Genomic DNA, 12604 nt, shown 5'->3' on the forward strand with positions numbered 1-12604 from the left:
ACAAACGGTTTGGGCAGGGCACAACTGCCGGCCGCGACTGTTTTACCTGTGCAAAATGCGGAAAAATGACCATACGTTCGATAACTGCAACACCCAGAATTCTACCTGTGCTAACTGCCAGGGGCTCCAGGGGCACTTGTGAGTAATTGAAACAGGCAAAACAAATCATCAATGTCAAGGTCACAGAAAATATCACCTTCCCAGATGTGCGAAAGAGGTTCGCCTCTTTCTCCTGTGAAAGTACGCCGAAGCAGCTCGCCGGGGTGTGGAGTGGCATCTGGTTTCGGCAAGAACTCATTACCGGGAGTCGGTCCTTGCCCCGCATCTGCCGCCACCCTAGGTTGCCTGAGGCAGCCTAAACATTCACCAGTCGCCTGCCCAGTCAGCAACGGTTGTTGTGGCAACTAAGTCAGATGGCGGCACCGCTGCATCCACCATTTCCTCTCCACCTGCCCAAAGCTTACCTGAGGGTACGGAGGAGTTGGAGATGGAGGAGCCCGCAGCAGCTCCCATCTCCTCCGCACCGCCTGTGCCACCCATGGCACTGCCAGTGACATCGGAGATGGCGGCTGCCGAAGGAGAGCAACCGGAAAGGTGCAGGTCCAAGGAGCCTGATCTGTATGGTAGTCCGTATGTGTCCGACGAACACATGGACCTTGTACCCTACCTGACTGCTTCGCAGGGGAATGGACGGGTACTATGGTCCAAACCTCCTTATAAGCCAAGGAAAGCAAGAGTCGCAGCCCTGAAGGTAACATTTACACACTCATACTCACACATTTGCTGTGGCGACGGCAAATAATGGGAAGAGAAAATATAGTACAATGAAACTGTAGAGGCCCCATCAAAACTCTTGACGATATAAATGAGATGCTGCATACCAAGCAACCAAGTATAATGTGCCTGCAGGAAACTCATCTAAGCAGCACAAACACAAACTCTTCAATAATAATAAGGTATTTAGAAAAGACAGAGATGGATGCAAGCACTGCTCAGACGGTGTGGCTATTGTCGTTCAACAATGCACATTCCTTGTAATACCATCTCTTTAAACACCATTTTGAAGGTGTTGCGATTCGTTGAATATTGTATGTTACATTAATAATGGTACGCTCCCTTTAAATCCCTCCTGTCTTCCAGCTCTGAAGCGAGTATTTTGTGGGGCTGGTGGATCAGCGACCTTAACCTTATATATAGATAGGCGACCTCAATCCGCATAATTCTATTTGGGGATCTTCCATCACGTATTCATGAGGTCGCCTCATTCAGAAAATCTTAGCGTCGTTGGGAGCATGCCTTTTTAACAAGAAACAGCCTACATAATAAAATATAGGGGACAACAATTATTCGCAGCTTGCCTTGAATATTGGATCATCAGTACTCTTTCCATATCTTGAGTGGGACTTGAACATGAATCCATATGGTAGTGACTACTTCCCTACTTCATTAACTTACTTAGGCCAAGACCCTAAACGTTCCCCTTCCCAAAATAGGTTCAATGAAGCAAGGGCGATCTGGCATACCTTTACAGAAACATACAAACTACGCCACACATCCACACTACACCTACACAATAAAGAAGCTACCCAACTACTCAGGGCACACATCCTCCATGCCGCCAAAAAGTTCATCCCCCAGGTCTCCGGTGCTCCGCACAACCAAAGGAGGCCGTTGTGGAATGAGAATTGCAGGCGAGCAGGACAATCACTGAACAAGGCGTGGGGTGTCTTTCGCACATAACCTACTTCGGCTAACCTAATTTATTTCAAAAGGGCGAAGGCTTTAGGAAAGTGCGGGCGCCGCGAGCTGAAACGAGATCGTTGGCGCTCCTTTATACATCCATAAATTCGCACACAGACACACGCAAGGTAATGACACAAAAGAAGTAAACCTAACGGACGACATACACATAGCCTACCCTTGGTCAGCATGAGAGGGAACACACTCGAAGATCAGGCTATCACACTTGCACAACACTTTCAACACGTGTCGAGCTCAGCACAATACAATAAAACTTTCCTGCAACATAAAGCCTCTTGTGAAAAGAAGTCCCTACCTGACAACAACATATCACGGACTTCTTACAACTCCCGGTTTCCACTACATGAGCTGAGGGCTGCTCTGAGCACGCGGAAACCCTCAGTTACAACACCCACATACGGACCCACTTCCAGCACTCCTAACCCTCCACAACAAAATATGACTTTCGAGACACATTCCAAAGTCTTGGAGGGAGGCCAAAGTAGTGGCTTTCCTGAAGGAGGGGGAGAACCTAACCACTCATCCCAGTTATCGGCCCATCGACCTTACAAGCTGCCTGTGCAAGCCCCTCGAGAATATAATACACAGGAGACTTGTGTACTTTATTGAGTACACCGGTCTTCTCGAGGGCTGCCAGGCAGGCTTCAGGGTGGGGCGATCTACAAATGATCAACTAGTAGGGCTGGTTTCGTACAATAGAGATGCCTACCTACGTAAGCAATATTGCATAAAGGTGGTCTTTGATATTAAAAAGACATATGATACTGCATGGAGCTATGGCATGCTTAAAAACCTCAAATGCTTTGGTATATCAGGTAGCATGATCAACACACTGTCTAGTTACCTGTCATTACGAGCATATCGTGTCACAGTTGTTTCGGCACTTTAAAACGTTCACGTGCAGGAGAATGGCGAGCCTCAAGGAGACGTTTTGAGCTGCAGCTTGTTTATAGTCAAAATGAATAGGGTTCAGAGGGCATTGCCACGAACAATCTCTGGTTCTAAGTATGTGGACGACGTACAAATATCATTTCAATCGTGTAATATGTCCATATGTGAACAACAGGTCCAGCTTGGGGTAAACAAGCTTGCTCGCTGGGCAGATTAAAACGGTTTGAGGCTTTATCCTGGAAAAAGTACTTGCGTTGTCTGCTCAAAGAAGCGCGGTATACAGCCCGACCATGAATTTAAATTGAATGGTGACGTGATTCCTGTAAAAAAGAACACAGATTATTAGGCGTCGTATTAGACGAGAAACTCACATTCATCCTTCGCATCAAACAATTGAAACGTAAATGTCTCAAAGCAATAAACATTCTTAAGGTCCTTTCACACCACTCCTATAATGTCGACAAGCAACTCGTCTTCCGTGTTTTTTCACAAGCTTGGTGGGGTCCCGCTTGGACTATTGGAGTAAACGTTACTAAAAAAAGCTCAGTTTCGGAGCTCCGCATCCCCGCCAGCGAAGGAGGGTGGGCCGAACGGTGGTCGCGAGAACTAGCGGCGCTGCAGTCGTGTTGCTCTACTCTCGTCGTGTCTTCTTCGGCTGCGGGCAGCTGCTGCAGGCTACCGCCGCGGGCCACCACGCAGACGTACCCCGGCCGCTTTCTAGTAGTGCTATTACTAAACTTGAACATTTATCATCTTTCCAGTCGACTAGCTTAAACGCCTTCGTCCTTTTAGTCGACCTTACCGCATCACATTTGTGCACTGTTTAAGTGGAATCGCATTTGGTCGCCTGTATACACTGACCTGCACAAGCAGCTCATTGCATAGCTAATAATTGACGGTAGCCCTATGTTTTAACTGTCTACATAGCGTGTAATTTTATGTACGTTAGTTTTTAAGCAAATTACCCTTTCCAGCGTAGTTTTTATAATTACTGCGCTGTCTTACCTCGAGAAAAAATCACCCAACGGGTTTGTGAAAGCAGTGCTTTTATAAGCGCGTTTTTGTCCACGCAGTAATACGGCAGTTTTTCTGAATCTTGTCATTAGGAGGTCCCGTTAGCTAGCTTCCTATGTAGTGTTCCTACGCCCAACTTTAATATCCGCCGGGTTGGTCCCACTTCATATCGCCTTAGTGCACTCTGTGGTTCATACGAGCATTAGATCACCAAAGATGAAAGTTCGCTTTACAGTTCTAACGCTGTGTTCATCTGTGACAAACTCAGTCAAATTTTGTGAGTTCACATTAAAGCTTGAATCCGCAATTTAAAGTGGCCCATGGTACGTCTGAATTCATGACGATTTTTGACCGCCATTTTGATGTGTTGAATTCAAGAAATTCGTTCAGCTTCTCATACAAGACAGCTCTTCTACAGGCGAATCAGGCTTCACTTAATACTTTTTTTGAAAAGGCTGAATTGTACATAACATGACGCCGGGATGCACAAAAAGTCAGTATTTGAGGGCCCCAGGAACACTGTATTTGATAGTATTCTTATATGTACGCATGTTGCGAGCACCTTTTGATGGGTTTGTGGCAACGGGAAGCTGCCGAAATCACTCACCCTCAAGATGCCTCAATACCACCTAGCAACGTTTTTTGGTTATGTAAAAAAGAAAGTGCGGCTAAATCTACGATTACTGCCTCCCAAAGGCACTGCACAATGAAGGGGTTCACAGAATTACATATCAGCTGTATGCGATTACATATGAAGGAATACGCATTCAGCCGTTCATGGTGTATGGCATATTGGCTTGAAACATTTTAGAAGAGAGGCACCCTTAGGAAGCAACAAACAGTACACGAATTTTGATTCACCCCAGGGTTTACACAATTTCAAAAGAAAAAAGAAACACACGATAAAAGAGTAACCAATTTAAAAAACTGCCTTATTTATCACAACGTAGGCTGTGAGGAAACTTAGAAAAACGCACGTACTTAAAAACCGCAAAAAATACGAAGGCATACTAGTTAGCACGCTTCCTTAAATGCTGGTTCTTATCTGTCGTTTGAAGATTTTACGAAATAATAGCCTTTATTGGCTGTGTTCATACACCGTTTTGCGTGCAAGTTTTTCCGGATGATTTCAGTCTGAATGCGCTGAATTGATTCTTGAATACAGGTTGGCAATCTTCTTCGACAAAACTCAAATGTGATTGCATATGCACTGCAGTTCAGCAGATGAGGCTAGAACCCAGCAAGTAATATTTGTTCAAAAAATACCGTCAACACCTACACTACAGGCGCTCACTATTTCTATATAACGCCTGCTATAAACGCGTACAACATTAACCCTTGCATTAAACATGTAAAAACGCAACCCTTTTTCCACGACATGGCGCTATTTCAAGAATTATTTTGATGGTGCCATGAGATCACTGTTTGTTTTCGCAGCAACGACTTCTGGCAGCTGTGTCCTGTGAGTGTACTGCAGTATTCGTAGCGGGATGTGCCTCGATATACTGAGAACAAGCGAATGGCTTTTGTGGACGTCTTTCCGCTGGGTGCTGTAGTGATCATCATTAATTTCGTGCAAAAGCGATGATCGTCTTAATGAGGCGAAAGCTGTTGGCGACTCAACGAGAGTTACCTCAGCTGAGGAATAGAGATCAGTCACAATGCTGCGCAAGGAGTTTCCAGTATCTGATGGTGCTACTTCTGTACTAACAAAAAGATGCTTGTAGGCAGCTTTAAATTGACACCCAATAGGGCTGTTGTTTTAGCCGCCCTTTTCCTTTTACACAACCAAAACATTTTTCGATGTCTTATTGAGACATCTGGAGCGTGAGTGAATTCTGCAGCTTCCCGTCGCCACAAACCCATCAAAAGGTAATGACACCATGCATAATCATAAGGAGTCCTGGAAATACCGTGTTTTTGAGGCGCTCAAACTAATTTTTTTGTGCATCTTTGCTTCATGTTATGTAAAATTCAGCAGCTTCAAAAAACCTCTCCATTAGAGCCTGATTCGCCTTTCAGAGAGGTGTCTTGTATGACCAGCTGAACGGATTTCTTGCATTCAAGGAATCAAAATGGCGGTCAAAGATCGTTATAAACGCAGGCGTACCATGATTCACTTTAAATGGCGGTTTCAAGCTTTAATGTGGACTCACAACGTTTGAGTGCATTCGTCACAGATGAACTAAGCTGTAAAGCGAACTTTAATCTTTGGGGATTTAATGCTCGTATCCACCACAGAGTGCATAAAGGCGAGGTGAGGTGGGACCAGCCCGGCGCAAATAAAAGTTGAGCGGAGGAACTCTACATCGGAAGCTGGTTAACAGGACCTTGCACCAACGAGATTCAGAAAAACTTTCGTTTTGCCGCGTGGATAAAAGAGCACTTATAAGGGCACTGCTTTCACTAACTTGTTGGGACATTTTTGCTCGAGGTAAGACAGCCCAGTAATAAAAACTACGCTGAAAGGGTAAGTGGTTTAAAACTGCACCGTACATAAACGCAATGAAGACAGTTAAAATGTAGGCCGACGGTCGATTCTTAGCTAAGCAATGAGCTGCGCTTGCAGGTCAGGCCATACAGGCGACCCAACGCATTTCCACTTAACCAGTGTACAAATGTGATGCGATAACGTCGACTAGAAGGACGAAGTCGTTTAAGCTAGTCGACTGGGAAGATGATAGATTTTTAATTTTAGCAATAGCACTACTTCAAAGCTCCCGCGGCACGGCTGCGCGGCGGCGCGCCGCGTACGGCTGCAGCGGCTGCCCGCCGCCGAAGCCGACGATGCGCCGAGAGTAGCGCAAGACTTGACAGCAGCGCCGCTGGTTCTCGCCACCACCACGCGGACCCCCTCTACGCGGAGCTTTGAAACTGAGTTTATTCTAGAAAATGGGGTTTTTGGGTCGGCATCAAAAACAGCGCTGGAAATACTAGACCCGGAGCTTCAATTGGGGCTTCGCCTCGAGTCAGTTGGTTTCAGTACCACCCCGTACAAAGCCATACGTCGATTGCTTTAAATACTTCTTAAATCACCAGCCCACATACACAGATCTTGTTTACTCTTTTAAAATTTCGTTTCAATCCTTTTATTTGTGATAAACACATGTCCTATGTCCTGTTAAATATTTCAGCTATCTCTGCTCCGTTTTCGCATAGAGTGAGCCAGGAAGGGTCAGAATTGAGCACGATGACACGGGTTCGATTCCCGGCTGCGGCGGCCGCGTTTCTTATCGAGACAAAAAGCGAAAACGCCCGTGTGTACGAGATTTCGGCGCACGTTAAAGATCCCCAGGTGTTTAAAATTATCCGGAGCTCTCCACTACAGCGCGCCTCATTGCCTGCGTTGCCTCGGTGAGTTAAACACTACAATCAATCAAATAAGCGTCAGAATTACCTGTCATCTTTTCAGACACCAAAAAATCCACCCTTTCTGAGTTTTTACCACTATGGCAGATCCACCCCGTGTCCTGATACTTGTCTTTTGTAGCGGGTGATAAAAAACGAGTAGCGAGAACTGAAATTTTTCAGAAATTCTTGTTCCTCAAAAAAAATATAAGTGAGCAGAATTTTGTAGCGATGCGTCGAAAAAATTCCCCCGCATTTCCCCGAGGGGGAGATAGTGAAAGTGCGAATGCACGGTTGTCGGCCCGCTTGCGGCGCTTGCGCTCGGCCCCCGCAGCCCACCACCTCGCCGCCTTCTCTTCCATCTCTTCCATCGGGTTTGTAGTATCACGTGTACACCACGCAGTTATCAAGCCGCTATAACGCCGCTGAGTCGCCAACGCACGCCGCTGACGACGTAGTTTGAATGCGTTAAAGATATAAGGCGCGTCACTAACACTGATATCACCGTCGCGTCCGTGGCTTGGTCGGTAGAGCGTCGCGCTGCGGCCGCAAAGTCCTCGGATCGAAACCTGGCGCCGGATGCTGTTTCTTTTTTAAATATAGAGGAGCACTGCGGACGCCGCCGCCGCCGCCGGCGGTGGATGGTTTGGGGTCGCTTATAAAGTGCATTCGCACTTAAAGCAGCCATTACCGTGTCGTGTGCTGCGCACGGACTGGACGATAGGGTTTCTAACATCCTAAAGTCGGACAACAGCACTGGAAAAATGCACATAGTTCATCATAAAATTCTCAAGTCCATGATCTTCACACATTCCTTGAGCGTAGTACGTGCATTGGCATCTGAGCCGTTTGGTAAAAATCATGATATTCTTTTAGGTTACAAAGCCATTATGTCAGCACATGCCTTAAGCCTTGAAATGACGGCATGCTGGGTGCAAGGTCGCTCGGGAGTCGCCAGAAATGAGACAGCAGATCAACTGACCACTGCTGCTGCACTTAAAACTACAGTTGACATAACAACAATACCGTACAACGACTTTAGGTCGCACATCAGACAACACCTTCGCAAAACGTGGCACGCACTCTGGAATGAGCAGACAGACAACCAACTACTCGTTATAAAAGCATTCTTCGGAGCACACACCTTTGACACACAATCGACACAATGAATTTACCCTGGCACAATGCAACGCACTCCTACCTGCTCACGCTATCTCGAAGACCCCTGTGTAGCAAGTGTGGAGACGGCCTATTCGTGATGCATGTGCTACTTGAATGCAAAGCCCTCCCCGCAACACGACACAAACACTCCGTATACCTACACGTATACCTACACGTACCTACACGTAGCTCCGTATAACTACACGTAGCATTGTTTTAGCATGTGATCCCGACTCCTCTACAACGCACCTTTACCTTTGTTAGTGACATCAATTTACACCTCATTTCCTACCTCACTTGGTTTTTTTTTTAACCCGATTTCTTGCCACGCACCATCACAACCAGGCACCATCACAATTATCCGAAAGCGCGCGGCATGAGTGGTCATCGTCACGGCACCGCAAAAACGATGCAAAAGAGAAGAAATCTGCAATAATCACTGAATTTTGCTCTCGAAGCAATTTATGAACTAACGTACCGATGACAGTTTTCTATAGACGCTTAAAATAGAATAATGTTTTAAAAGCTGCTACACAAAAGTTTTGTGGGAGCTTCTGCACTCAGCATCTGCGCCTTACTTCAGGGCAAGGCCTTCAAATTAAAAACCGCTTTCCTTACTCCAAATTATTCACATATTAACAAATTTCTCCAGAGAGTATCGAGTTTTTTTTATTATTATGCGTATTGAAAAACTTAGGAAACATGGGTTTTTCCCGTTTGTTTTGGTTTTTACCGCTCACGAATCTTGTTTTACCATATTTGTCACACACTATATTCACACCCAAAGTGCCTACCATGGGTCACTCCAGACACCATGTCACAGCATTGTGGGGTGCATCATTTTGCCAGCGCTCCCCTAAAACCTTGATACTACCTCGCCGCAGGTGAATGGGAGCTCCTCCCCGACCTACCGCTCGTGACCACCACTTGTGCGCAACATTACCTGGCGTACTGCCCGAGTTAAGAGGCACTTGTTATGAGTCGCTCTCGGCCTTTTCTTTTTCTGTAGCGTCGCGCAGGAGCAAGTCGCTTGCACTGCAACATGACCGAAAAAGAATTGCCCTTTGTCTTTCGTGAGATGCGTGGCTTTACCAAGCTATTGGCTATATAATTACAGAAAAAAGACAAAGTGCAATTTGAATCCCGTTGTTGCATTTCGGCAAGTTTGAACTATAGATATAGATGTCGTTTCCAGCATTTAGGGAGAATCAAAGGGAAGAATTGGAGAACCGGGGTGGGAGCATGAAAATCACCTAGCCAGAAAAGTTCATGATTCAGGGCAATTAACACAAACATTTTCAAACCCAATGCCAATAACGACTAAAGCTCCTCCGCCCGACTTGCACATTATTTCACTACCTACATAAATGCACAGCATCGGCGTTGTTATAGGGACACTGAAGTGATGTGTAAACACTCCGGGATTACTAGCGGAAATTGCAGTCCGGAGTTCATAGGCCGTGTTTCGACCACTCTGCGCGCTTTTGCGCAATTTATTTAGTAAAATATCAATGCGAAAATGCTGTCCTCCGCTCGGCATCATCGCCCATTTTCTCTGGCGTTTTCGTGTGACGGCAGGCGGAAATGACTTCGCTTGACCGCGGTACTGTACAACTCACCGACCTTCCGACAGTCAGTCGGACCAGCGTTTAGTCCGCCGGACACCAACGGGTCGTCGCAATTTGTTTGATCAGCTGAAACTAAGGAACGACACGTTTGTGAATGAAAGAATGTGCGTTCATTTATATTTTAGTTTGTACACTGTAACAATCTACAAGTCCCGGTCGAGTGACACAAACGCTGCACCAGCTCACATGCGAGGCTGGTGCGCTAATAAGAAAATAGAAGGCCACTTGAAGCGGGAGAAGTCAGTGAAGTAAATACTAATAATAAGGGAATAACATAAACTGAAACTTTTACCGTTAGAGCAGGGCTAGGTAGCAGGAAGCACTTTTTTGCGCTGTGTGAATATGCACAGCGGTCGCAGCTTTCACCAACATGACCACGCGTCTTCAAGTGCTTTTCCGTCTAAAACGTGCAATATCTATATTTTGGAGCTTTTGGGGACACTTACTGCACGAGCGCTATACCACAAATAGTCACCTACGCTGCCTTTAATGCTAGAAACAAATAAAAGTCATAAAACATTATTTACCTCATATGTCCAACTGCGGCAGCGCTGGTCGGTGGCCGAGTGGTCTGGAGCGCTACGTTGGTTATTTTGCAAGTTGCAAATTCCAATCGTGACGTCACATTCTTTTTTGTAAGTTTGTTATTTCGTATACGGCCGATGTTTTCCATACTGAGTTCACTATTTTTTGTTGCCGTCCCGTTTACTGACACGCTAGCGAGTTCCCGAATGCGTGCTATGGCCATACGCCCGGACTGCTTGCGGGCAGTGGGCACAGGCCAGAATCGCAGACCCTTGGCCGGTTGTGAACACGACTTTTACGATACAGGAATGAGTGAGGCCAGTTCCAAATATGGGGGAAAAGCGCGTGGCATTTGAGTGTCTGCGGTGACGCTGAGGGCCTTCATCCACTGCGTAGGGATCTGCAAGTTATTGCTACGATTGCAAGCTGTCCTGGGAGGTTTATCTTGTGCACTTCACAGGAGACAACACGGCAGAAGCACCGTATGACAGTTATTGAGATATCGAGAGTGCTTATCCAACGATAACGTCGAATCGTAAGCATAATGTTTTACAGAACCGAAACCGAAACTTGTTTGGATGCCAATCTTGGACGTCGTCTATTCATGGTGCACATCCTCCCAATGTTTTATTTGCTTCTATTTGACTTCGAAGGCTTTTTTTTGTTTTGTTTATGTCTTAACTGTGGACTGAGTTGTATCCCAGTAACCATATCCCATACAAACTTGAGGTTCTTTGCTAATGTTCTTTTCGAAGTATTTTTGTGCTTGTATAGTTCTTTACATGATTTTTATTGCCCCTCCCCTGTACCATGTATTTTACCCTGAGGGTACAATAAATAAATAAATAAATAAATAAATAAATAAATAAATAAATAAATAAATGCCAGAGTTTCGTTGGTGCGGCCGCCGCAGCCCGCAGGTGGCAGTTTTTCTTTTCGCGGGCTCTATACAATTATTGCCACTTATCAACCGGATAACCGATGAAAAGTGTGTTACGTTGAGCCAACAATAATGACGTCACAGTAAAGTGTTAAACAGTGTCTGTATATACAGTTTTGTACAAGTGCAAATCAAATATTTTAAAAATATTTCATCGTTTATTCGTTCCCATGAACAGTTTTCTACTGATATGACCGGTATGGTGACCGCTACAGTTTTCTGTTACATTGTTACATAACTCAGATTACATTGTTACATAACTCAGATTGTTACATAACCATTGTTACATAACTCAGATATCCTGGCTGTTTCAATGATTCGTAACCAGTTTCCCTGCTATAGTTCACGTTTTGCTGAATTCTCTTCGGAAGCATACCTTTTTTTGTGTCACAGCACAAAATCGTTCATTGCTCCTTTGAGATGTGGGCATATTTTTGGGAGACGACGACCCTCACCTAACTTTTTCTGCGCTTTGACTGTTGGAGATAGCGCAAGAAATCCTGCGAGCCGTAATAGTATATTGGGCGCCGACTTTAATAGGCCTAAAGATTCCACAAAATGTATATGATACGTGAATGTGAGTGTGACATATCAAAGACTCAAATAAAGTAAGAAAAGTGAACAAAATTGTGTTTCCGTTCTCCTAATCAGTAGCAGTCGTCGCAAGAAGTTTAAGGCACTGTGGCATCAAAGGTCCTGTGTGGAATACCCCGTAAGCTTTATAAACATACAACTTTCAACAAGAAAAAAAGTGTGGAGGGCGTTTGTAATTTGCAAACACATGTGTGCATGTATGTATTGTTTGACTTACACAACTGCCTGTGTCATATTCTCCATTGTATATCATAAGACGCCATTACAGGCTTTGCATTTCGAGGACACAGTGATTAACATGTGGCAGAAGTCTTGTTTTTTATACTACAATATATCTACAACTAAACATACTTAGCGCAAAAATTGGCAATGATGTGAAAAATGAGCTTTTTAAGTTTATTTTTTTTTAAACAGCTGCATGAAGCAACTTAGTTTACATTGTATATTAAAAGCAATTTTACTATTCCTTATTAGTTTAAAAATATATTTTTCAAATAAATTAGAAAATAATTTCGTACAGTTTTAATGATATTTGAAGTTAGGCTTGTCGAATACTTTTGGTGTGCAATTTTTGGGGGCTTCTCTGCGTGCAACTGATTTACAGTATACGTGCAACTGAAACTCTGTGTTCAGTCCTTTCCAGGGAAATGTAGCACCCATAATGTATTTAGGAGCGCTTACAGTTTCGTGGAAGTTCCATGATTCACTTACGAGGCGCAGACATAAAGTTGAGAGAAGTTGT

This window comes from Haemaphysalis longicornis, unplaced genomic scaffold (assembly GCF_048455015.1).
Source record: "Haemaphysalis longicornis isolate Haplotype H1 unplaced genomic scaffold, Haemaphysalis longicornis Haplotype H1 scaffold_8, whole genome shotgun sequence".
Classification (NCBI taxonomy): Eukaryota; Metazoa; Arthropoda; class Arachnida; order Ixodida; family Ixodidae; genus Haemaphysalis; species Haemaphysalis longicornis.